At 38.1% G+C, this 27,523-nt stretch overlaps 1 long non-coding RNA gene across 2 annotated transcripts in view; it reads right to left on the bottom strand.

Annotated features, from left to right (window-relative positions):
• LOC103095208 (uncharacterized) overlaps positions 1–27,523 on the bottom strand; it is a 101,407-nt gene that overhangs the window by 8,058 nt on the left and 65,826 nt on the right. For both annotated transcript variants that reach the window (XR_008913310.1, XR_008913309.1), the window contains exon 2: positions 16,901–17,038. This is a non-coding gene — a long non-coding RNA (uncharacterized LOC103095208). The remainder of the gene's footprint in view (positions 1–16,900; positions 17,039–27,523) is intronic.

Raw genomic sequence — 27,523 nt, 5'->3', positions numbered from 1 at the left:
TGATTATAGTATGCTGTACTCTGGAGGTCAAAGTCATAAATAGGATCTTTCTTTACACCCATTAGCTTCATTCCCTTACTTGTACCAGACTACCTCCCTCAAATTTGTCAGTGAGTAGGTAAATGAAACTCCAACCCCATTCCCCTCTATTAGAAAAACAACTCAAAACTTCTAATGCAGGGGTAGCTAAGTGGCCTAGAGACATGAGGTGCTGAGTTCAAATTTGACTTTATGTACTTCCTAGCTTTGTGACCCTGGACAAGTCATTTAACCCCCATTGTTTGCCCCTTACCACTGTTCTGCCTTAGAATCAACATATTGATTGTAAGATGGAAGTCAAAGGAGAGGAAAGAAAGAAAGAAAGAAAGAAAGAAAGAAAGAAAGAAAGAAAGAAAGAAAGAAAGAAAGAAAGAAAGAAAGAAAGAAAGAAAGAAAGAAAGAAAGAAAGAAAGAAAGAAAGAAAGAAAGAAAGAAAGAAAGAAAGAAAGAAAGAAAGAAAGAAAGAAAGAAAGGAAGAAAGGAAGAAAGGAAGAAAGGAAGAAAGGAAGAAAGGAAGAAAGGAAGAAAGGAAGGAAGGAAGGAAGGAAGAAAGAAAGGAAGAAAGGAAGAAAGGAAGAAAGGAGAAGAAAGGAAGGAAGGAAGGAAGGAAGGAAGGAAGGAAGGAAGGAAGGAAGGAAGGAAGGAAGGAAGAAAGAAAGAAAGAAAGAAAGAAAGAAAGAAAGAAAGAAAGAAAGAAAGAAAGAAAGAAAGAAAGAAAGAAAGAAAGAAAGAAAGAAAGAAAGAAAGAAAGAAAGAAAGAAAGAAAGAAAGAAAGAAAGAAAGAAAGAAAGAAAGAAAGAAAGAAAGAAAGAGTCATGACATGCTTCTGTTGACCAAGCCTAGTGTGTCACACCATCTGAGAGAGATTTGCCATTCAGAGGAATCATATAAACACACTGTTTGATCAATTCAATACTTTTGGTAAAATAGTAAGGGAGTTCACCTATAGAGGAAAATAAAAATAAAAATGGGATAGAAGTCAGAGGCTTGAAGAGAATGAAAATAGGGAATCAATAAGAGATTAATACATGTGAGAGACAGACTGATAGAGAAAGGCAGGCAGTGATAGAAAAGCAGAAATAGAAAGGCAACAGTGATATAATGACTGTTATATGACATGAAAATATTGGTGTCATAGGCACTACTAATACTACTGTGGCTAGTTACCTATATTCTCAATTGAAAGAAATGTTGGATTTCATATAGAGGTTAGTGGAAATATAGATTTAAAAAAAAAATCTTAGTTTACAGACTCATTGAATTCTATTCTTAAACCTCTGTTATAATTAAAATTAATTTATCTACTAGTTAATTTTCATAGTTTATTAATAGAAAAGATAGAAAAGCATAAAGTTAAATCTCACTGCCTTACTCTAAGTTCTCAGGCCATGTGTCCCCTATTCTCCATGAATCTTTCTCCCTCCCTCACCTGTCTCCCCCTGTCAGAGTTCCTCTAAAAGCCCAGGTATGCCCTACCTACTTTCTTTTATTGACATTCTCGGAAGTTCACTGAGGCAAACTCTGATAAGTGGGGAATGTTGATAAAGTGGGTTGGCCCTCCAGGAGTGGGAGGGGATAAAATCCCCTCAGCACACCTTTTGGGGGTTCTGAGGACTCCAGGTTAAAAAGCACTATCCTAGACAGTCAGCATAGCGAGACAGAAAGAGTTCAAGATCTGGAGTTGAAAGACCTTGGAGTGAATCCTGGTTTTAGAACTTATTAATGTTCTGACTTTGGATAAAACTCTTAGACCTCAGTTTGCTCATCTATAAAAACATGAAGAGGTTGAACTGGCCCCTTTCTACGATGCTGTCAGATGCTTTTAAAGGGATAAATTTGCCCAATTGGTAAATTTCTGTATGAGAGTCCCTTCCTGGGTGTGGGCTGTCCCCCATGACTTGTCAGTTAACTTAGAAATACCCTCCAGCCTTCCTTGATTTCATTATGCCCCAACAGAAAGAAGCTGCAAATGCAGAATGCACATAACATAATATGAGCACAGCAAATAGTAAATAATAGAGCCAGGCCCGGAGGGAAGCTGACTTCAAAAGTGACTTCATATTTTATACTAAGTGGTTGAATTTAATAACATGAAAGCAGTAGGAAAATCACTGCTACACCTGGTACAGGATAGCCAGTAGGGGGCTGCCTATGCATAGAGGGGCTGTGTAGAGAGTAGAATCAGACACCTGTTTCCACCCACAGAGCAGCATGATCTGGGAGGAAAGTGGGTAAGAAATCACAGGTTCCCATAAGGCAGGTGCCAGGTGGCATGGCCATTTATGCTGATCCAAGGGAAGCCATTCCCAGGAGCCCAAAAGACTTAGGCATTTCCCATGAGACCCAAAGGCTCTCATGTCCCTTCGTGCTTTAGCATTTAGTAATATGTGAAACAAAGATGAATTGGTTATAATCTTAAAGTATAAAGACTCTCTATGTTGTTTCAGTCTCTAGTAAAGCACTACTGTAATACTCAGTCCTTAGATGGAGATGGCGAATGATGCCAGCATTCTTAGTGGCTATACCAATGGCTAGCATGTGCTGAGCAGGCAAACAGTTTGGAAAGTTTCAAGTTCCAGTCTATTACTCCATCCAAAAGCTTACCTTTGTCGGAGAAGTTCCCCTAGAGTCAGCCATTCTCTGATAGAGGTTTTCAACTACAAACCATTTACTAAGGTATGGAAGACCTGTGATCTGTGCTGGCAAAAAGAGAACACAAAATATGGCATCATGCCACCCCAATTCTTGCCAGGAAGGTGATGGATTGAATTTAAAAAGTAAGATGTTGCATAGATATTCTGTACATAGCCAATGTAGGAATTTGTTTTTGTTCTACATATATCTGTTAGGAGATTTAAAAAAAAATTCTTCAGTGGGAGAAGCAACAGATGAAGGAAGATATAATAATTCATATCTAAATAAACAAATATCATATGTCCAATAATAGAAACAAATGAAATGAAAAGCGATTAAGGGTGTTACATTTTTTAAATATTAAATCATGGATCCTTGAAAAACTAGAAGAGTCTTGACATGGTTTTTACTCATCATACCTGAAGTAGATCAAAAATTATTCACTTCAGTAATGCCTTTACATAAATAAATATGGTAAGACTAGTCAGCAAATCACAACCTTAGTTTTGAGACTTCTGAGATTGCCTTTTATTTAATTGTACATAAGTAGAAGTATCTGTGAAGTCCATGTAAAACCATACAAGAAATTCCCTTTTAATATTCACTTGTTTTTCTATTTCCTTAAAAAATGCAATATTTCTAAAACTAAGTTAGTGATTTTTCAGTAACCTCCCAAAGATTACTATAAAATTAATTATTTAGCTGCTGTTGGAATAATATAGGATTTGCTGCTTTTGGAGGAATAGGTTCATTTTTTTTGAGGGGCACAGATGGATTTCACTAGACTATGTCATCTACACTTTTTCTTTTCACCCATCACATTTCTTAGTCCTATGATGAGCTGGGTCTTGGGAAATACCCGTTCTTGAGGAGATAATTAGTGTAAATAGAGATCAAATTCATGGATTTGATCTCCTTAGCATCACATTCACCTCCATAACCTCTGACTTGCCCAATACCTTTCTTTAGCCCTCAGTTAGCATATGCTTTCATTATTAACTAACTTTTTTATGTACTACATCTGGGCTCCTAAGAAAAACTGTGAACTCCTGGAGGGCAGAATATTTAAGCACATTTCTTATAGTGTCTAGCATGGGACCAGGTATGCAATAAAATAACTAATATTTAAAAAGACTGGGATGACTGGAAAAGGAGAAGGGCTAGTTATGTAGTGAGTGTGGGCTAAAAGACAGCCCAAGGGTTTCAGTGGTAACTACACAATATTTAAAAAGAGCCTCTGGCATGTTGGGTAGATCCTCGATGAAAGGTTCATGGAAAGACTTGGATAAAAACCATACATTACCAGAAGGGGTGGAGAAATTATCTGTAGTGATGGAGGGTGTGTCTATATTGTTGAGGTCAAAGTACTATCAAAGCACATTACCTAAAATAATAGATCCAGAAAGGACTTTGAATATCATCTAGCTTAATCCATGTATTCTACAAAAGAGGTAAATTATATCTTGAGAGAGCAAATGATTTGCTCAAAGTCACACTGTGAATGAATGACAGAGTTGACAGCATGATGCAAAGCTTCTGATTTCAAAACAAATCTTTCACTCACGAGCATCATAAAGTGCTATCCAATTACAGAGAAAGAAATGATAGAGTCTGAATGCAGATTGAAATATATACAAATTTTTTTTTTACTTTATTTTGTTTGTGGGCATTTTTTTGTTCTATTTCTTCTTTTACAACATGACTAATAAGAAAATATATTTGACATTAATGCACATATATAATCTGTATCAAATTGCTTGCCTTCCAAAGTAGGAAAGAGGGGAAAGAGAGAGAATTTGGAACTCAAAATTAAAAAAATATATATATATATATTGTTTTTACATGTCATTGGAAAAAATAAAATATAAAAATCAAAGGAAACAAACAAAAAAGTCATTCGTCTAGAAAATCATATTTCCTCCATAATATTGGACATCTAACTAGAATTATTAAATGAATCAAATTTAAAACATATGTACTTTGGGTCATTTGTGTAGCAAGTGCCTCCAAAGTGTTTCCCATGGGCAAATAGCCTCATTTTTTAAAAACATTTTCACCATCTAGTAAATCAGTTAATATATGTAAAGCAATATAAAAATGCTAGCTATTATTGTTATTATTATTCTAACTGATATTATGTGAGTAACACACTTTATAAAGAGTAAAGTATTATATAAATATGAGTCATTATTGGATTATATTACATAATACTTTGTAACATAATAAATAGTGATTTTGTATTTAACGTTTTTAGATTTCATTGTCGACTCATTTGGCTTATAATTCACTATAACACTTAGATCATTTTCAGATGAACTGATGACTCATTATATCTCCCCACTGCTATACAAAAGAAGCTCAATTTTGAGAAAAAAAAATATAGACTTTTACTTTGATCTGTATTAAATTTTGCTTTTATTTCATGTGTTGTCACATATTACCAATGGTGATTTATGAACAAATGGTAGTGTAAAAGTTATCATCCAAGAGATGTAGGACCCGAAAAGATGGTGGGCTAGAAATGCAATGAGAAAGAATGACAAAGGACATTGTCAGATCTGTGTGTGCACCCTTGCATCCAAAGGCCAGAGGTCTACAACATTGATTGAAATCCCTGTGGAGGATTTTAGGGAAGGCTAGAACAAGAGTTCTACATGATGTGGGGATATAAGTAGATTTTGAGTTCCACCACTGTAGGGAATACTCACAGTGATGAGCTCATGGATCAAGTGTACTTCTGAAGCATTAAAATTAATTTTATCTCGTTAGATTCAGCTCATTATTATATACTCTTGAGATTTTTTTTGAGGGGGGTGGGCCAACTCTGTCTTTGTCCAACTCATTGATAAAAATGTTAAACAGAATGGAGCCAAACTCAACTCCCTGGGGGCACTCCACTAAAGTCTTTCTTCAAGTTCCAGCCATTATTAATTATTCTTTGCACTGGGTGATTTAACCACTTTGGAATTCACTTAATCATACTATTCTGGTCTATATCACTTCACCATGTCTGCAAAGCAAGTATGAGAGACTTTATCAAATGCTTTGCAGAAATCTAGGTAAACCATTTATCATTCCTTGATTTGCCAGACTAGTAGTACTTTACCAAAAAGGGAAATAAGGTTGGTCTGCCCTGCCTTGTCCTTGATAATACCATGTTGGTTCTGAGTGATCGCTTAGCACAGTGCTTGATGTATAGGAGATACTTAACAAATGTATGATTGATTGATCACTACTTCCATTTTTAGGTATTCATAAACCAGTGCTTTAATGATACTCTAAAGAATTTTTCTATAGAACCTTATAGAATATTTGTTTTTACTGAGTTTCTCTTACCCACATCCCCATACTAATTCCTTTTTCAGGTTCTCTATAAAAAAATCCTTCTTGGACACCTAGCATGTCTGTTTCATCTTTATTTAGGGACTCTGTGGAAACAAATTCCTATAGAGCTTGGCCTACCAACATTTAGTTGGGAATATGAACAAGGTCACCAAAAATATCAGCCTTTGCTCTTTTTAGATCAGAGTACTCACCCCAGTGATTTATGCCAGTTTTCTCTAATTCTCTACCTTTGTAGACTAAGTGCTCTTCCTCTCTAGATCCTTGAAACCTGACCCTTTCTTCTTACCATTATAGACATCAATAATTAAGCCTATTGTTTGGGTATTTCTCATCTAAGGATATTTCTGTATTTCTTCTGGCACTGTTGGTCTCATAGGACTTGACTTACTGCCTGCTTGATTTGTGAAGCCAAACTGATAAGTTGGACTCCCAATCTTGGACCCTTGGCCTGAAAAATGCAGAACTCTAGTGGTCTAACAAGTCCTACTCTGCTGTTGCCCAAATACTGGCATAAGACCCCCTTCTTCCACACCTGAACAAATGGTTATAAAACAAGGCAGAGAACAGCTGGGGTGAGTCACCTGTGAACTGTCAAGGAGGAGACAGATCTGAGATACAGGAGACAGGATGTCTCATTGTTTTATTTTGTTCATGAAAATTGTTGGATCATCTAGAGAGGCCTTTAAATAATAATGAATTCTGGTCACCAAAGTGCAGAGCAAAGGAAATGGGAACATTTCTTTTTAAATCATTAAACTTGAAAAGTATAACAGCATTGAGAAGAGTCTCATCAATGCTTAATGTTTCTAAGTCAGTTGCACGATCATGAAAAGACTGCTGCAACCCTGGGGACAAAAAAGGATTCAGCACACAAAGAATAGTCCCAAAATATGCTGGAACATCTGTGCACCAGGGCTCCACCATCTTGAATTTCAACTTTTAGGACTAAGAGAGTCACTGGACTCTGTTAGATTCACTCATTGGTCCTGATCCCACCATTCAAAGCATTTGGCTCTATGAAATGGATGCTTCTCTAAGAAAGAAAAACCTGTCTAGGAGGTGAAAAGTAGGTCATTGAAAGAAGCATGGTCTATTCCTTTGTATGGTGTACTAAATGGCTGTCAGGAAATATGAACTCTATCATTACCCAGGGTAGCTTCAGGCAAAAATTAATTACAACAATAACAATTGTTAGCATTTCATAACACTTTAATATTTGAAAAGCACTTTATACTTGTTATTTTTTTTATTTTATAACATCCCTGAGAAATACATGCTACCATTATTCCCATTTTACAGATAAATAAATTAAGATTGAGAAGCCAAGAGTCAGACATTTAGAAGATGTTTGAGCCTAGATTAGAATTCAGGTGTTCTGACTCAGAGTTGAGTGCACTGTATACTATTTCCATCTACTTGAGTCAACTCCATAAGACTTCCATTTTCCTAAATGTTAAAATGATGGTAACATCAGTACTTCACACCTCACAGGGTGCTCTGTATTTAAGTACTTCAGGAATAAAAGTATAATACCAATATAAGATTTTCACTGAACGTATATAGCAGCCTACCTGGCTTGCCACGCATCTCTCTTCTGCCTTTTAGGTTACCCAACAATAACTTATGAGAGAGAAGTTAAATAAAGAATCTGTGACTAAGGAAATATAAGATCAGTAAAAGAAGTGAGTTGATCATTAGAGAGAAGTCCAGAGCTAAACTAATGGCCAAGGCCTCTACCATACTGAGTGGATCCTAGTGGGAGCAACTATGGGAGAATTTCTATAAGAATCACATCAACTCTCTTCTATTGGGTTTCTACCCATCTTTCCAGACATTTCATACTATTCTCATTCCTGTTCTCTCTTTTTATGTCAAAACAACCTATTTGTACATGGTATTCTATCTCATGGCATCATAAATTTAGAGATGAAAGGGACTTTAGAAATGATGGCATCCAACCTCCTCATTCTACAAGGATGCTTAGGTGAGGGAGGTTAATTGACTTTCTAAGGGATCACAGAACTCATGAGAATCTGGTGTAAGATTTGAACTCAGGTCTTCTTGAACTCTGAATTTCATCCATTGAATGATCTGTCTCTCTGCCTTTGTGCCCTCTATCCTCTGTGGTTGAAATGAATTTTCTCCTCATCTCTATTTTTAACAAATTCAGCTGCCTTCAAAGCAAAGTTCAGGGCCCCCATCCATGATATTTGTCAGTCAATCATGCAATTACGCAGGCAAGCAGCATTCATTAAATATTTACTCTATGCCAAAAGCTATACTAAATATGGGAGTTATAAACAAAAATGGCCTCTGCCATCACAGAAAGGCATTCTATGGGGGGGGGAGAAAATGAATATCATATTTCCACATGAATATGTAGTTATGAGACATGCAAATTAGACACAAGCTAACCTTTCAGGAGAAAGAACAAACTTCTCACTCCCTGGGTAGATAGAAACAGCCATATATAGCACTTTCTAGAATATGCTATAGAAAAATCCTTTAAAGTATTATTAAAGTAATGATTTATGAATGTGTGTGTGTGTGTGTGCAATTATGCACTATATATCCCATTAGAAGGTAAGCTTCTTGTGGGTAAAGACTGACTTAGCTTTTGTTTAATATCTTATTGTTCAATCATCAAGTCATGTCCAATTCTTTATGGCCCCATAGACCATAGCATGCCAGATCTTTCTGTCTTCCATCTCTTGAAGTCTGTCCAAGTTCCTATTCATTGTTTTCATGACATCATGGAGCAATCTCATCCTCTGTTGTCCCCTTCTCCTTTTTGACTTCAATCTTTTCCAACATCTGGGTCTTTTTCAATGAGTCCTGTCTTTTCATTATGTGACCAAAGTATTTAAGCTTCAGCTTCAGTATATGATCTTCCAGTGAATAGCATGGATTAATTTCCTTAAATATTGACTAATTTGATCTCCTTGCTATCAACAGAACTCTTGGAAATCATTTCTAGCACCACAATTTGAAAGTGTCCATTCTATGGTGCTCAGCTTTCTTTCTAGTCTAAATGTCACAGTCATATATGGCTACTGGAAAAACTATAGATTCAACTATATGGACCTTTGTCAGTAAGGTGAAGTCTCTGCTTTTTAGCATGCTGTCCAGATTTGTCATAGCTTTTCTTCTGAGGAGCAAGTGTCTGATGTTGATGGCTGAAGTTGCCATCTCCAGTGATCTTAAAGACTACGAATATAAAATCTGACATTGCTTCCATTTCCTCTCCCTTTATTTACCAGGAAGTGATGGGACCAGTTGCCAAGATCTTATTTTTTGATGTTAAGCTTCAAGCCAGTTTTTACACTCTCTTTCACCCTCATCAAGAGGCTTCTTAATTCTTTTTTACTTTCTGCCATCAGAATGGTGTCATCATCTGCACATTTGAAATTGTGGCTGCTTCTCCGGACAATCTTAATTCCCACTTTTGGTTCATCCACACTGGCATTATGGATGATGTACTCTGCATATAAATGCTTGGCACATAGTGAGCTTTTAGTAAATACTTGATAAAGTCATTGATTGAAAGGTTGTATTTCAAAGTTAGTCCCCTCTCCAGAGTCATTAAAATTCAATGACCATTCATGAACATTATAAAAATGTGCCCAGGGGTGTGTTGCAAGAGGGAACCAGACTAAGATATTCCTGGTCTCATTTGATTCATGCAACTTGGTGAGGAAAGTACTAGTGTTACCTATATTTTACTGATGATAACTCTGAGGGGCAGGAAATTAAAGGAATTGTTCAGAGAACAATCAGTTGTTGAGAATTGTTCAAAGATATAGACAGCTTCCTCAACCCAGGTATTCCTGACTCCAAGTCCAGAATTCTCTCTATTATGCCAACACTGCTTCTGGCCAGTGATTTGATACTGATCTCTTTGGGCACGCCTGTAACTCCTGTATATCATTTATATAAGTTTCCGAAGTGCTTTTTCACACATTATCTTACTTGATGTCACAACAGCTTTGTGAGGAAGATACTTTTGTTGTCTTTATTTTATAAAGGAGGAAACCAAGGCTAAATGAGGTTAAGTGACTTGCCCAGAGTCATACATCTAATAAAATCAGTAACTCAGATCTTATTTGTGCTATTATTTGTGCTAATACTATTTGTGGCCCATCCTCCCCTGTATTTTACCATTTTTTGCCCCATGCCATTGAAAGGAATGAACAAATACATGCTATCAGAGAGGGCATTATCATTTCCTTGACTACTTCTTTCTGCTGCTAATAATGCTTTAAAACTGGAAAAATTATTAGTTGGTATTATGGGTTTTTCCTCCATTGTGTGAAAAAGGATGGAAAGGTTTGCAATTTGAAAAACTGTGCAAAAACTGAAAAGTACAAACCTAGGTATGATTAACAGTGGCATGTGACCAAGGGTCACATGGGAGCCTGAGCTGGAGGATCTGGGAAGATCCCATCATTCCCCAAAGGACTTTTCTGCTGGTCTCCTGAGGAAGTCGAGGAAGGTCTGAAGAGGATTTTGTTTATTTCTATAATGGGTTCTTCCTCCATTGACCCAAATCTTAATCCCACTATCTTGTTTCACAGTCTTTGAGAACCATTGCAATTGAATAATTTGTCACCCTGCAGCTACTTTGGAAATGAAGCTTGCCCAGATCAGACCTTGTTTAGAAAACAAATGGACAGCAAGTTATTGTGCTAATAATGGAAACCCTTCCAGACTGTTGAAGGTCTGGAATATACTTAATACTTAGGTAGAGTTTCTTCTGGAAGAACTCTACTCTGCCACTATGAGACATCTGAGTGGGATGTTGGATAATAATTATAACTCACGTTTATTAAGTGCTTCACAAAAACTTGTAGATAGATGGGTAGGTGGGTTTTAAAGCTTCTTGGAAAGGGGAAGGAAGAATTAACAAAGGCAAAAAAGGCTAAGTTGTACAGCCATGCATCTCTCTAATGTCATTAAATGCAGAATGAATTCCTAAATCAGAGAGTGCCTGCCAAAGTTGGGGCAGAGAGGTAATGCTGATTAATGTGGGAATAAAATAGGAGCAATAAAGGCACACTTTGAAAAAAAGGGAGAAATGGTGATAAATCAGTTTAGTTTTGTAAATAAAGCATCAGCCTGGGAATCAGGAGGACCTCAGTTCAAATCCTACCTCAAAGACTTATAAATCCTAATGTATAAATTCTCTTGATAATTCTCTTGATATGCTCAAGTTGCCCTATTAAGTGGGTGATGAAGATATGTAAGTGACCTCAATTTACCTGGGCACTCAGACTAACTTGATGAAACTGACTGTCTTTGGGACTTAGAGTAATGGAGAAGCTGATAGTCCTTAAGATCATGATCACAAATAAACGAAGCTGAAATAAACATGGAAGCCTAAGATGGAATACTTTGCTAACTTTAGATCTCAAGTTCTGTTGAGCAGACTATTTCTCTTTTAACATTGGGCCTTAAGTGTAGGACACGTCACCCTAAGACTCTTGCTGAAACCCTGAGATGGAGTTACTTCATACTCTTATCTTGCTGTCATGCCAAAGATTTGTATCAGAATCTTTTTGCCCATTCTAACCCAGATTCCTTCCTGGATCAGCCCCTATAAGTATAGCCACTGGCTGGCTAATCCTTCAGCTTTTTGGTACTAGACCAATTTGCTCCCATGTGCGTGTATGTCCTTGCTCAATAAAGACTATCTTGATCTTAAAGGTGTACCTTTCAGTTATCTTTTTTCTGGGAAAGTGGGTTGGAGGTCTCAGAGGATGACTGGGTTCCTTCAGGTAAGATAGACCTAAGTTCAGTAGAGTCTGTGTCAGTTTGCACTAAGCAAAGGACATGACCTCCAGGAGAATAGATCTAAAATTGAAAAGGTCTTCAGAACTCAACCTCTCTTAGCTACATTTCCTCATCTGTTAAATGGGAATAATCTTTGTACCTACTTCACTGAGCTATAAAGTGCTAATTATTCAAGTCATTTTTCAGTCATGCCTGACTCTTCGTGACCACATTTGGGCTTTTCTGGGCAAAGATGCTGGACATTTTTGCCATTTCTTTCTCCAACTAATTTTACATATGAGGAAACTGAGGCAAACAGTTAAATGCAGTCATGCCCAAGATCATAAAGCTAGTATCTAAGGCCAGATTTGAACTGATGAAGATGAATATTCCTGACTCTATGCCCATTACTCTATCTATTGTGCCACTTAGTTTTATACATGTAAAACAAAGAGCAAATTTTAAAGAGCTACATAAATGTTAGCTATTATTATTATTATTATGCCAGGGAACATCATAGGGCCAGTAAGACCAAGCCCTTAAGCCAGAAGAGAAACACTGAGAAGAAAGTAGGGAAAAAAAAGAAAACGAAGATGGTAAAGATACACTAAAAGTCATAAGAGGAAGAAAATTATTTGCTAACTGGGGAGTTAAGACTATTTTAAATAAGAAATAGAGGACAATAAAACACTCTAATTTACAATTCTGGTCCACTGGTAGTAATCAAAGAACTAAAGGTTGAGGTTTTTTGTCTTGTTTTGTTTTTTTCAGCAATTCATAAAGAATTGCTAACATACCATTGGGAACCCACTGAGAGATATCTGAAGGAAAAAACAGCAATCAATTTAAAACAGAAGAATGAGACAGGGCTCCAGAATGCTCTGTGAGATGTTATTATTAATGATGGATTCAGAGCATTTTAAAAATGGTTCAGCTTTGTGGGAGGATGGAGGCCATTGAACAGGCAGGAACTTATTAAATGTAAGTATCAACTACCATAGAGCTACCTGGTATGTGATTTCTCCAATCATTTACTGTTCTACTCTATGCCCCCCCTTTCACCCCCTCCCCAGAAGAAGAGAGGCTTGGGTTGGTTGTTACAGTTGCAAAACACCTAGAAAACAACAATCTAGAGCCTTGAATCTTGTCAATGTTTACAGTATTTTTTTTATTGGTTCAGATATTACTTCCAAAAGTATTCTTGTTTTTTGTTTGTCACTAGTTCGACTATGATGTTCTGGAAGTCAGGGTTTTATTTTCTCTTTTTTTAATATCTCTGCTCTCTTTCCACACTCAATTCAATTCATTCAGTTTGTTTCAATTCATTTCATTTAAGTTCAATACAGATCAATTCAGTGCAAATAAATTCAATCCAGAGAGTAATTATTGAGCAACTGAACACCTACTGTTGTTATAAATAAAGAGACAGACAGACAAACAGACAGACAGATACAGATACAGAGACACACAGAGAGAGACAGAGCGAGGGAGGGAGGAAGAGAAAGACGGATGGAGAGAGAGAGGGAGAGAGAGAGAGAGAGAGAGAGAGAGAGAGAGAGAGAGAGAGAGAGAGAGAGAGAGAGAGAGAGAGAGAGGGAGGGAGGGAGGGAGAGAGAGAAGTCTCAGCCTTTCTAACTTAAGGTCAGAAAAGGTTCTAGATTTCACCCCAGCTCCAGAATCCCTCCATGTGTGAACTCGTCTTTTAAAACTTCACTAGCTCTTCCCTCTGTGTTGAATGGCACATTGATGCTGTCACCAGAGGACGCCAGGGACAGGTCCTTAGATGTGATGTTACTCTGTGACACCCATGACTCTCATTGATGGGGTACTGTGTGATGGAGGTATTTTACTTCGCACAATCCCACCCTCTGATTCTTTGGGAAACCGGTATGTTAACTCTTCCCATTCTTGGTTCTCCAGGAGATTAACGTGTCAGTCTCCCCAGTGGGCAATTCCATAAATGGAGTCTATACATGTAGGATTTTCTCACTACAGAGTATTAAAAACAGCAAAGATATTGTACATTCCATGAAGGGAGTTACAACAATTTTGTAAATAAAAGAGGAAGAGAGAAAGAAAAAGGATTGACAGGTGGGTGCGTTGACAAAAAGCAGCTTATAGGGAATACCACTTGGGCATGGGTTTACAATCAGGATAAATGACAGGCACAAAACCCTGCCCCTCAGTTCAGTTTGCTATATTCAAAAATTTACTTCAGATCTCCTGATGCAATGTTTGATTTCTGCAAGCATCCTTATAGCATCTTCTCCAGAATATCTTCTTCCCTGGTCTAGGGTGTTGGTGATTGACTTTTCCTAAAATTACTTTAAAAGATTTTAAACTTTGTACTTTCAGGATAATAAAATTCCTCCATCCCACAGCACCCCAACTACAAAACATGAATGTCACAGAGTGATGTCACGTCTAAGGATCTGACCCAAGCATCCCCTGGCATCCCCTGGCATTCCCTGGCATCAGTGTGGTCATCAACATGTAAATTGCCATGGAGGGAGGAGCTAAGGAGTTTAAAAGGTGAGTTTGGGAAGGAGAGTGATCTCTTTACTTTCGTTCTTGAAGTGAATGAAGACTGACTCCTCAGGCTGGCTCTTGGCAAGTAACAGTGAAGCATGATGGGGCCCCCTAGCTGAGTTGAAATCTTTGACCTGATCTTACCTTGAGTTAGAAAGTCTGAGACCTCTCTCTACCTCTATGAAGCTCTCTCTCTACCAATAAATGCTAAAAACTGGTGCCAAGCTTCCAGACCAGTTTTTATTTGTAACACTATTCTGTAGTGGGCCAGTCCAGGACTACATCCGGCAGGAGAAGTCTACCTAATAGTTTCATTAACACAGAACTGATAACCAAGTGATTTTTGATAGTGAGGATGAGAATGAGAATGATGATACCATAGTGATGTATTTCAAGGGGATGCAGGGTCAGGCTTAATACCTTATCATGGCATAATCAAAAGAGAAGAGCATTACAGAAGACCTTTTCAAATCTTGGTTCTGTTCCTTACTGCCCAAGTGAATTAGATCAAGTTTCTTCACCTCCTGGAATCTTAGAGGGAGTCGAGTAAAATGAGGAAGTAAAGACAGTAAGCATTTATTAAATATCAAACTATTTTCCAGGCACTGTGCTAAAGTACTAAGGCTAAGGAGAAAGGCCAAAACAAACAAACAAACAATTCCTGTCTTCAAGGAGTTCTCAGGCTAATGGATATAGTTCTCTACTCTTCCAGAACCTTGCTCCAGAATGAGAAGGACCCCTCATTTAAATAAAAATCCCCTCTACAACATTTCTGGTATGAAGTCATTTAGACTTTTCCCAAAGATCTTGAGCTAAAAGATCTCTAATGCTTTCTGAAGCTGTCTCTACCCTCTTGGGATAACTCTAATGCTTAGAAAGTTGTGCCTGACATCAAGCCTTCCCTGTATTCCTTTATAGTTTTTAGTGGCTCCTAGTTCTGCTCACTGAGGGGATGCAAAATGAGTCTAATCCCTTTTCCACTTGACATTCCTGCAAATACATGAAGACAACTACCCTGCGGCCTCCTAAATCTTCTCTTCTACAGGTAAAACATCCATTGTTCCTTCAAACCAGGATCCCATGAATTCTTTAAACATTCCACTAATGGGTAGAATGGTTAGGAGCTGTAGAAGTAGATAGAGTACACACACCAATGAAATTCTGCCTTTGAATTAACGAAGGACTCTGTCTTGTGATGCTATCTTGTCTTGAAGCATTGGACCATTATACTCTGGAAGAGCTCAAATTCATTAATCTTGGTTTCTCACCTGGGCTCTGTAATCCCATGAAAATCTGATAAACCTCTCTAAGCTCCCTCCCCTTCTATAAAATAGGGATAATAGCATTCATATCATCTATGTTATAAACAAATGGTGTATGTGAAAGCTTTGCAATTCAAAAGTGCTATAGAAATCTGAGGGGTTGTAGGAGAAAGAAGATGGAACTTGAGGCCATGAGATCTAGGTTTGAGTCATAGCTTCGCCATTTATTAGGCAGGGTAAATTTGAACAAGACACTGCCACTTAGGAAATTGAATTTTCATATGTGCCTCAAATACTATAATGGATGTAAAGCACTTTTCAAATCTGAAAACAGTATAGAAATGTCAGTTATTATTATTATTGTTTTTGTTACTAATAAGACAGGGATAGGGATTGAATCTTTGAATTTGATAGCATAGTGAATAAGTTCCCTATGAGAAGCTTCCACTACAAATGAAGGTCAGTAATTTCATCGTACTGTTGCAGAACTGCCTAGAATACTGAATGAGTGAGACTGCCTATATGTTTCAGAGGCAGAACACTCTATGGAACTCAAGTCTTCTTGGCTTTGAGGTCAGCTCTCTATCTGCTATATCATTTGACCTCTCTATTATTATAGGGGTATTAGTATGAGGGATCTCTAAGTGGTGCAATGTATGCCTGGAAACAGGAAGATCCAAGTCCAAATCCTGCTTTGGACACTTACTACCATGTGACCCTGGGCAAGTCACTTAACTTCTGCCGGCCTCAATTTCTTTATCTGTAAAATAAAAATAATTTTACCCCATAGATTTGTTGTGAGGATTAAATGAGTTGCCATTTTCTAAATTTTCTAAATCTTGAAGTGTTATTATCATTACTATTAATTATTGTTAATATCAATCATATACTCTGCCTTATTCTAGGCACTTTCTGGAATACAAATACACACATACACACACACACATCTCACCATCTGTGTCCTTGAGAGATCATCATAAACTAAGTCCATATAATCAAAAGCCTTGCTTTCAATCCAAGTTTTTAATAAATGCTGTTAGTTGACTGACAAAGTAAGTTGTAATCTTCACTTGTGTCCCTTCATTTAGAGTTCTTTAAAAAAACTTTTCCCCAATTATACCACCTTGGAGGCTGGAGTCAGAACCCAAAATGGAGACTTTAGAAGAACTATGTCCCAAGCCCAGAAATGCCCATGAAATAGGAAGCAATTGATTTGATATGGGTGTTGTGCATTTATAGGGCACCATATATTAAATGTTCCAAAAGCTGTGCCATATGCATTGAAGTACTCTTATTCAACATGATCCAGATAAAAATAATACCTGACTCAGACGCATTTTCCTTTTGCTTCCCATTTTCCCCAAGACATTTGCCAGAGTTAGATTACGAATAGCAAACTACAGAACCTTGCATTGTACTGAAGAGACATCACAGGAAACCAGCTCACAAAGCCTTAGTGCCTGTAATAAAAGAAAACAGATATGAATAGCAAGAAAGTGGAATCATTACTGCCCAAAATATCTTGACATGTACATGTGGCTGACCTTCTGATTCTGGTCTTAGGAAGGCAGAGAAAGAACGCTGAGTCCTAAACAATGCTCTTTGTTCAATGGAAAAGAGTAACACTCTCTCCCCTATCTTATTTTTTAAATTTTATCCCTTTACTCAGTGCTACCTCCCACCCCCAACCCCACACAATAACTAGTTTTCGATGATTCAGCTCTTGGTTAGGCTGCCCATCACTCCCAGGCAGACATCTAGTCAAGGAGCACCCTTTATGGAAAGCAGAGGCATCTTCTTGGTCAGGCTGCCCTCCTGGACTTAAGGGCAGGTAATGTTGGGAATTACCTCTTGGGGTGGGGGTAGAGGGTACCGGAAAGATTATAAAATACCTTTTCCAAAAAAAAAATAAAAGGCAATAGATAACAAAATATTTATTTAAAAGGATCAGAGACTGCTAAGCCATTCCCTCCCCCATTATGCAAAAGGAAATTGAGAACTGGCAAGAGTTGGAGTGACATAGAGCTAGTTAGAGGCCCAGATACATAAAATGTAAAAGAACCTACACAAGAATCTAGGCTTCCTGACACTTGGTTCAGAGGTCTATCAATTTTACCACTGAAGAGATCAATACTTTATTTTAATTTTTATCCCTACTTCCTTATTGTTACTTCTGTAGATTCAGTATCTAGGATTAGCTACTTCCAGGTTGTTGACATTTAATGGGGTAATTATTCATCTCAGTATAGAACTTAAGACTTATTTCTCCTAAAACTTCTCAATGAATCTCAAATAGAACATTGACTTCATAGTAAAAGTAGCAATTTAATAATCATTATCACTAGTACTTATAGCACTTTAAGCTTTGCAAAGCACTTATAAACATCATCTCATTTGTTCCTTATAAAAACCCTAGAGGTGCTACCATGATCCTCATTTTGTAGATGATGAAATTGAGACAGATGCCAAGTGACTTGCCCAGAGTCACATAATAAGTGTTTTCTGCTGGACATCAAATCAGGTCTTCCTGATACCTGATCCAATGCACAATCCACTATGCCACCTAGCTACCTTACACAAAGAACATTTATTTAAAACAATGCAAGGAAACTAACAAGGAATTAAATCAAGCATCAGGCACTTTCACTATCCATTTCTCTAGAATACTACTTCCTATGCTTCCAGAGTCTGGAGGATATCAGTCTGGACAATGGAAGAAGGGAATGGACAAATCAACTCATATAGTGGCCAACTACAGGATTCCAGTGTCTGAGATGGCGACGCAGCAAAGCACTGTGGAGTGCTTAGGGCATGTTGGAGCACAAAGGACAACACAGCCATCCAAAGCAGCTGAGGAAGTCTCCAGGTATAACGATTTTTGGTGCCACTGGACCCAGGCTTCCAATGCCGAGAGAGTGGGACTGTCTCTGTGCATTGACTTTTCCACTTAAATCTCCACGCACAAGTGTCTTTGTGCACACTCATCTATCATAGATGAAAATGCACAAAGACAGTCGTCATCCTCGGTTACTGAGAGACTACTACTACTATCTCTTGATTCTATGTACGCTTATTGGTATAGCACAGCAAGTGAAGGAATAGAAAGGTCATGAGAAACTTCTCCATCAGATGAATAATAAAAGCTTGGAATAAAAGCTATGGGAATTTTGTAGAAACATTGCTTCCTTTCAGGAACAAAGGTGATAATATAGAGGAAGAAGAGAAAATTCGTGCCACTATTTGACCAGGGAGTTGTAGCACTGGCATGGACTTAGATTCAGCTTCCATTTTCATATTCTCTCTTCCTTTTCACTTCTGCTTCCCTGGTCTCCAACTTGTGCCTCTTCCCTCATGAGACTTCTAAAGTCAGAAGAACATGTGTTTAACCAATATCCAAAGAAAAGTAATTCCATCATCTGTTGAGTCCAAGGCCAGAACTTTCCAAAGTCCAGCTCTTTCACCTTCCTCTCCTCATTACCTAGAATTCCACCAAGAGAAATTTATGGATCTAACAAAACTCTCTGATCGCTATTTAAATGTAAATCTCTCAGAATGGGCTCCTTTTAAGTAGTTATTTGTCACACATTGTGACAAAGATTGGAATAGATTGGCAAGGAAAGATAGGAATGAGGGCAGAATGGCAATAAGTAGCTAATGCAGGGAAGATGCCTGGGATTGGGGGAGGGGAAGAGGAAGAGGAGAAAAGAGGGAGAAATGATTAAGTAAAGGAGTCTTGGCGCTCCAAAGACAATCCGCTGGGAAGAGCTGGCTGTTACAGCTACCATCAAATGATCTACTCAGACTTGAGTGACCCAACCTCATTCTTCAGCAATAGGCCATCTATCCTTCCTATTTCCATCTTGAAAAGTAGAAATGTAATAAGTCTTCTCCTTGGCCCTAGGCCTAGAAGAGAAAACTAACAATCTATAGGATCTTAGTTGGAAGTGAGTACTTAATAAATAATGATTTGGATTGAAGGAAATTCTAATGTGATCTAATGGAAAGAGCACTAGATTTGGAGTCAGAGCTAGGTTTGAGGCAGTACTTTGTTCTTTACTGGCCTTAATCAATTGATTTCACTTCTCTGGACATCAGCAAGAGTTAGAAAATATGGATTTTTTTTTAATATAAGAAGGGATCCTGGAGTCTAAAACCTTGTATTCTACAAAAGTGAGAACTGATAACCAGAGATGAGAAATGCCTTACCCAAGATCATAAAACTAGTTATTCAAAGAGAGAAAACAGGGGTCCAGGTCTCACCTCCTGTTCTGAAGCTTTCCCCACCATCCAACATTAATTGATTTTCAATTATTCTCAAGTTGTTCTCCTATAAGAAGATTTCATACAATGATAACCTTATAAAGAAAATCAACTTTGAAAGACTTTAGAACTCTGATCAGTAAATATTGTTATGAAGCAGGAGTCTGAAAGAAACACCTCTCCAAATCATTTCCTCTGTAATCCAGTCACATTGGCCTCCTTCCTGTTCCTCAAGCAAAACATTCCATCCCTGGACTCTAGGCATTTTCACTGCTATCTCTCATGCCTGTAATGCTCACCCTTCTCATTTCTGCCTCCTGGCAACCTTAATGTCCCAATGAAAATACCACCTTCTACAAGAAGTCTTTCTTTTTTTAATTTAAATTTGAAATTTTTTAAAATTTTATTTAATTATTTATTTTACAATATTTTCCCATAGTTACAAGAATCATATTCTTTCCTTCCCTTCCCCCCCACCCCTCTCCTGTAGCTGCCATGCAATTCCACAGATTTTTACATGTGTCATTGATCAAGACCTATTTCCATGTTATTGATATTTGCTCTAGGGTGATCAATTAGAATCTACATCCCCAATCATATCCCCCTCGACCCATGTCATCAGTCAGTTTTTTTCTCCTGTGTTTCTGCTCCCACAGTTCTTCCTATGGATGTGGATAGTGATCTTTCTCATATGTCCCTCCAAATTGTCCTGGATCACTGCATTGCTAATAGTAGAGAAGTCCATTACATTTGATTATACCACAGTGTATCTGTCTCAGTGTATAATGTTCTCCTGGTTCTGCTCCTCTCACTCTGTATCAGTTCCTGGAGGTTGTTCCAGTTCACATGGAATTCTTCCAATTCATTATTCCTTTGAGTACAATAGTATTCCATCACCAACATATACCACAGTTTGTTTAGCCATTCCCCAATCGGAGGGCATCCCCTCATTTTCCAATTACCATTCTGAATGTCAATTTGGAACTATGCCCAAAGGGCACTAAAAGATTGCCTGCCCTTTGATCCAGCCATAGCACTGCTGGGTTTGTACCCCCAAAGAGATAATAAGGAAAAAGACTTGTAGAAGAATATTCATAACTGTGCTCTTTGTGTCTCTTGGACAATACAAGAAGTCTTTCTTGATCCCTCCTTTCTTTCTTATTTTTCTCCTTATTTCACTTTCTCCATTTGTTTTGTACCCACTTTTCTTCCTTTGTTCTTTCTGCAAGTATTTATTAAGAACCAATTTTATGGGTTCCTCTATGGATTACTTTATGATTGAGATAAGATCAGGATCCTTAAGGAGTTTTCTATGTAGAAATAGAAATAACATGCAAGCTGATAATAAAACACACATTAGAATTTGGTATATGCCTAAGAATATAAGTTGTTATATGATTCAAGGGTAAAATGTGCCTGCTTCTAGTGAGGAAACTCTTCAAAGACTGCTAGAGGAAAATTCCTAATGAAAAGTTAGCAAAAACTTTTTAAAACTAAATATTTCCAAATGCAAAAAAACACAAAACTCTATGGTAGAGAGAGAAGGATTTTTTTGAGGTCATTGATACCTAGTGCCAAGAGGTTATGGCTCATAGATATAAGGACTTTGAAATAATCAGTATTGTACAAATCAAAAGAAATGTTTGAGTTGTAGAACTGGGGGTAGGGGAGACATGAGGAAGAGTTATTCAAAAGGAGGGGACAACAAGGCCCTCAGGAAAATATAGTCCTCTAAGCATAATGCCTCAACCCTTTGATGGGAGATTTTGAAGCTGTTTTCCATTCTACAGTTCCCCTGAGCTAATGGTATATACAACAAAGCCAATCATTCCTTTTAATAAGGGAGTCACCAGATGATACATTTGATTCTTATGGAGAACCTCTGCCCCCACTGTCCCCACCCCAGGAAAGCAATTCCTGTGCATATCATAAACTGACTTGGGGATTTAAGAAGAGAGATGACTAGAAAGGCAATTATTAGGGACATAATTTGAGTAGATGCTATATGCATGTGTCAGTAGAAGCTCAAGCAGGGAAGTGGTTTAAATGGAATCAAATGAATCAAAAGTGACTTCTTGGAGGAAGTATCATGGGAGGAACTGAAAGACATAAGTTGGGGAGAGGAAAGGAGAAGGAATTCCAAAATAATGGGTAGGATTATTCAATCAACATGAGAAAAGGTGCCCTCAGCAACCAAAAAGTGGATTTGCTATTTATCAGGTATGTACACAGTCATGGCAAGGAAGGTATCAGTGTCCAAACTTTCCCCACTTAATGGCATCATTAAGATTCATTCATTTAGCTTAATTTCTCCCCATTCTCACATTTGAGAGGTACTTGCTTTGAGCTGCTATCAGTTCATACTTCAATCAAGTAAAGGTTGTGAGAACTGGTTTTGGTGAATTTTGGTGAATTTGGTGAATTCAACTTTTGGCTCACCCTATAGCAGTGGTTCTCAACCTGTAGGTCGTGACATATAAAATACATATTTCCTATAGCTTTAGCTGCTGAGAAATTGAGCTACTTTACAGCAAGCTCTTGGAAAGAACGGGGATCCTGCTGCCCACACATTGTACTAATATTAATTATCTATCAGCAGCCCTCCCCCTATTGATGAATTTACCCTGTTGCTTGGAGACTGGACTCAAACAGAGACCAGAGAGAGCACCCAGGCGCTGGCTCGAGAGGGGTTAAGAATGAGTCCTGGAGTGGATAATGGAGCCGAGTAACCCCAGCAAAGTGAAGCCTCAGCTAGAGCTGGAGGGAGACGACAGGAAGAAGAAGGCAGTGTCAGCGGACCCCCTCCCCAGTCAGGACTTACCTCCCGCCCCAGCGCTCAGGCTGCCTCTTTCTGGATTAATATTTTCTCAACATATAATTAAATATTGTTTTTGTGATTAATTACTATGTTTAAATTATGTTTGATTTGTAGCAATGAGAATACATAATGCATTCATATCAGGTACTTATATTCCGAATCATAACTGTAGCAAAATTACAGTTTTGAAGTAGCTACCAAAGTAATTTTTTGGTTTGGTGTCACCGCAACATGAGGAACTGTATTGTGGGGTCATGGCATTAGAAAGGTTGAGAACCACTGCCTTAAAGTAAGACCTTATAGAGAGACTTGAATAAAGTAGCTTAGGAGTATGGTTGGTAGGATGTTAGACTTGGAGTCGGGAAGACCTGAGTTCAAATCCTGGCTCAAACATACTCACTAGCTATGTGACATTTAGAAAAGTCACTTGTCCTTTTTGGGCCTAAGTCACCCCATTTGTAAAATGGGGATTTGGGGCAGATAGGCTGTCTAGTGGATAGAGTGCCAAGCCTGAAGGCAGGAAAACTCATCTTCCTGAGTTCAAAACGGACCTCCAACACTTCCTAGTTGTATGACCTCGGACAAATCACTTAACCCTGTTTACCTCAGTTCCTCATCTGTAAAAATAAGCTAGAGAAGGTAATGGCAACACACTCCAATATCTTTACCAAGAAAACTCCAAATGGGGTCACAAAGAGTAAGACTGAAAAACAGCTGAAAAATGACTTGACAACAACAACAATAATAATAATGGGGATTATAATAGCATCTATTATTCTAGGGTTGTTGTGAGGATCAAATGAAATAAGATACTCAAAGCACTTCGGAAACCTTTTAATGTTAATAGTTATAATTTCTAAAAATCATGTATCTTATTGCCTTCCCTTAGAGTGAATAAGACTCACTAATAGGACCTATAAGTTCCAGGAGGTTGTGTTTGGCAATGCCAGGGGTGGTAAAAGGGAACCTGGGTCAGAATAACACAGCAGTGCTTTCCAGTTTCAAAGGTGACTAGAGATTGTCTCACTGCCATAAATTTCCCGGGAAGAGAAACTATTGTCTCTGAGAATCCTGGAACAGTTTGAAATTAAGACTGGCACAGGATCTAGGCCATGGGAACAAAAGACAGCCAGAGAGAGGCATTTGACTATTGTGGGAGGGGTCTCTTCCTAAGTGAAGTGGGAGTAGACAGAGTGAGGAGAAGATAAAGGCTAAGAGTTGCCAAGCCTAGCACTTTACAAAGTGCTTTCAAATAGGAGTACCTAGATCCACGGTCCAAGTCTAAAAACTGTAAACCAGTAAATCACACTAAGCAGATAAGCAGAAAACATTTGGATTCATCATTCCTCAAGTATCTATTGTTGATAACTTCCTGTTCTTCCTGGCACTGCCACCCCCCCCCCATTGCAATATCCTTCCCAAACTATAAATTTAGATTTAGAAGGGAATTTGTGTGTTTTATAAATTATTTTGCTTCTTTTTTACAGATGGGCACACTGAGGGCCAGAGAGAGTAAGTGACTCATCTACCACCACACAGATAAGTGGCACAGACTAGAAACCAACCAAATCAAATGACCAAATTCAATGCTTTTTCCACCATGACAAACCTCCTCCTTCTTGACTTTTAAGTTTTCTTTTCATCTTTCTAATAATAATAGCTAATATTTGTATAGCCCATAATATATGACAGACTCTGTTAAGCACTTTACAGTTATTATCTTATTCAATCTCTACAACAAACCTGGGAGACAGGTGTTATTATTATTCTCATTTTACAAATGAAGAAACTGAGTCATTTAATAAATGGCTTGCCCAAGACCTCACAGCTAGTAAATGACGCAGGCAGGATTTGAATTCAAGTTTTTGTGGCTTCAGGCACAGTGCTCTCTTCACTATACCACCAACTACCCTCTGGTTCTCTCTTTGTTCAATTATATTAAAAGCCATTAGCTTGCCTTCTCACTGTCTCTTAATTCTACTTTCTAGGGAGTATTTAGTAGCTGGTCCCACATACCCCTTACAATTTGTTCTTCCTTCCCTTCAAATGCCCATTTTTTTTGCCTGTATCTATCTTTTCTTCCATGATGTCACCTCTTCCTGCCCACCAAAAATCCCAATACCACTAATCTTTCTGGACATTCTGAGGTGAGAACAAGAGTTGCAAAGTTCATTGTTCGAGGGGATCTGATGCCTGCTCCCCCTTTGACTGGTGAGTTCATTTTTGGAACATCCCTTTAAAGAAAGCCCCATCCTAGGCTCTCCATCCTCACTCCAAATTCCATTTAGCCCATGTCTTCTAGATGACTCCTCAGCTTTCTCCTCCAATAACCAGTATGGTCCCCCAACTTCAGCTTTATTCTGTGTCATCTATCCTCATTAGAATGTTAATTTCATTTCTTCATTTATAGGGCAAGGGTTTACTTAGAAGGTCCAACTTTTTTGTTTGTATTTGTATTCCCAAGGCTTAGCATGGAGTATGTGCTTGATATATGCTTTTATCTATCTCTCCATGTATCTATATTCATCATCTCTCTCACAATGTAGTTTTAGGAGCCTTGCTCTGTGTCAAAAAGCTAGATTCTAGTCCTATTTCTATTATTAAGACTGCAACTTTGGGGCAAGTCAATTCTTGATCCTTATTTTCCTGGTTTGTAAGGTAGGATAGTGGGATCAGAGATGTCAACAGCAGGTTTTGATAATATAACTCTCTCAATTCTACTGCAGGGCCACTAATATTTCTCTGAGACCTCAAGCTGAAAAACAATGGCAAAAGAACTGTCCTGGGTTACCTTCACACAGACCCTCCAGGTCAATGGGATGAGTTGGGCAGGAGTCCAATGACTCACTTTAATGTGTGGGAATGTATTTTCTAATGATTGATCTCTTCCTCGATAAATTAGGGGAACACTTTTCCACTGAAACCAATGACTTATTGAGAGCCCTTTAAAACAGTAAATCCTCTCTCTTGTCATTTTCCAGACAGTAATGCTACTGCGGGAGTCCCTAAGAAATATGGGACTGCCCTTTGACTGGGAAACACTCTTCTCAAGCCACAGTTACTAAAGCAGGAGCAGAGTGGTCTACAGGGAAGGCCCATCACCTTGGCCACACTATCAGGGTTCCCCCTACTTTTGGACAGATATCAGAATGTACATGTATATAATAATACTTTATTTTTGGCAAAGGCATGAGCACTTTACTGTACTTAAGGGGTGAGTCCCACAATGAGGATCTGAGTATCTGGGCTTTATAGATAAAGAATCTCTATTATTCAGGTCAAACTGTCCTTTTCTCTTCTCTTCACAAAATGAGCCATGGTGTTTCTTGACCTGTACTAGATAAATGATATCACCATTCTATGCTTCCACGATGCTCATGAAGAATAAAAATAACACTTATTTGGGATACTTTTGAGATACTATTTTAACAAATATAATGCCTCCCCTTCCTGATATATTACTCACCCCACATTTTTCAGCTTCCTTTTGGCCTCGCTTTGTATCCTACCTAACATGTGTCTGAACAGTTTACTCAGTGCTGAGATCATGGTCAGAATTAATTAATTTTTGAAATATACATTTTCTTCAGTTCTAAAACACTGGATTTCTCTTTAGAAGGAAGCATGGCATAGTGGGAAGAGCACTACACGATGTCAGGAGAGAATGACTTCCAAAAGGCATATCTGGTTCTGCCCCTAACTTGCTTAATGTCCTTGAGCAAATTCCTTCTTTTTCCGAGCCCAGTTTCCTTCTCTGACTGTTGTACTGGATGATATATCTAAGGTCCCTTCTCATTCTCTGATTCTTATATAAATAATTCAAAGACAATTGATTAAAGACACACATACATTTATCAGCATCAACAGAATTGGCAAAGCCAGGGCAGGGTGACCTGAGCTTTGCCCCATGGTGGGAAAATTTAGAGGGTGCTGACAGTATTTGTTACTCTTCAGTAGGAACAACCGAACATAGCACCTCATTATGGAAAATAACTATATAAAATAAGATCTACCCAGATGGCAGTTCCTCCACATGGCAGCCAATACTTTAGGTGAGTTCAATAGTGTGGCACTATCCCATGGTGGCCTCCCCAGGGAAGCCTTCTAGAAGTGGACTTATTGGACCCTAGATTGCCATTTCTCTTCTGTTCTCTTGAGGATGTTTTATGCCATTTTCCCTAGGTACACAACTTGCTAGTTATGGCTTGGCCCTTATGCTTTTAATAGACTATAAAAAGGGAATCATCATGCAATTAGTTCAGTTGCTGCCGTATTATTTTTTCTTTCTTTAAGTTGTCTTGTAGGAAAAAGAAAGATCGCTTCCCCCACCAATTCCCCACTTCGATAAAATTTGCCTCTACTTTGAATAGAAAATGAATTAGGGTAATACCCAGATCATGCAAAGCATTACAAGAGATATCATCAATTACTTGTAGAAGACAGTACCTCACTTCTCTGTTTAAATAGTTCCTTGCCCTGAGACAACCTGGTGTGAGCAGTTGTTTGTTTTATCTTCCATGGTGGGAGCAGGTGTCATTCAGAGGAGAAATAAACTCAAAATTCTAGTCACTTATAGTCAATAAAGATTTCAAGATGCATTTTCCATACTATATTGAAGCAATTTCAATTGGAATAATTAATTCTAACCTCTCTAAATGTTTTCACCACTTTCAACTGGATAGTGTGAAACAATTTTGAGTTGAATCATTGCTTGTCAGAGCTGTAACTAGCAAAGACTTGGTTGTTGAGGCACTGGCATGGGTGATGAGTGGATAGAGGAATGGTTTCTTCCTGAGGGACTTTCTCAGACTTGACTGCCATCCTCTAATCAAGTCTTGTACACCTCTGTCAAACTCCACAACCATGC

Source organism: Monodelphis domestica, chromosome 1, assembly GCF_027887165.1.
Source record: "Monodelphis domestica isolate mMonDom1 chromosome 1, mMonDom1.pri, whole genome shotgun sequence".
In the NCBI taxonomy this organism is placed as follows: Eukaryota; Metazoa; Chordata; class Mammalia; order Didelphimorphia; family Didelphidae; genus Monodelphis; species Monodelphis domestica.
This window is presented reverse-complemented; position numbering and strand designations above follow the sequence as displayed.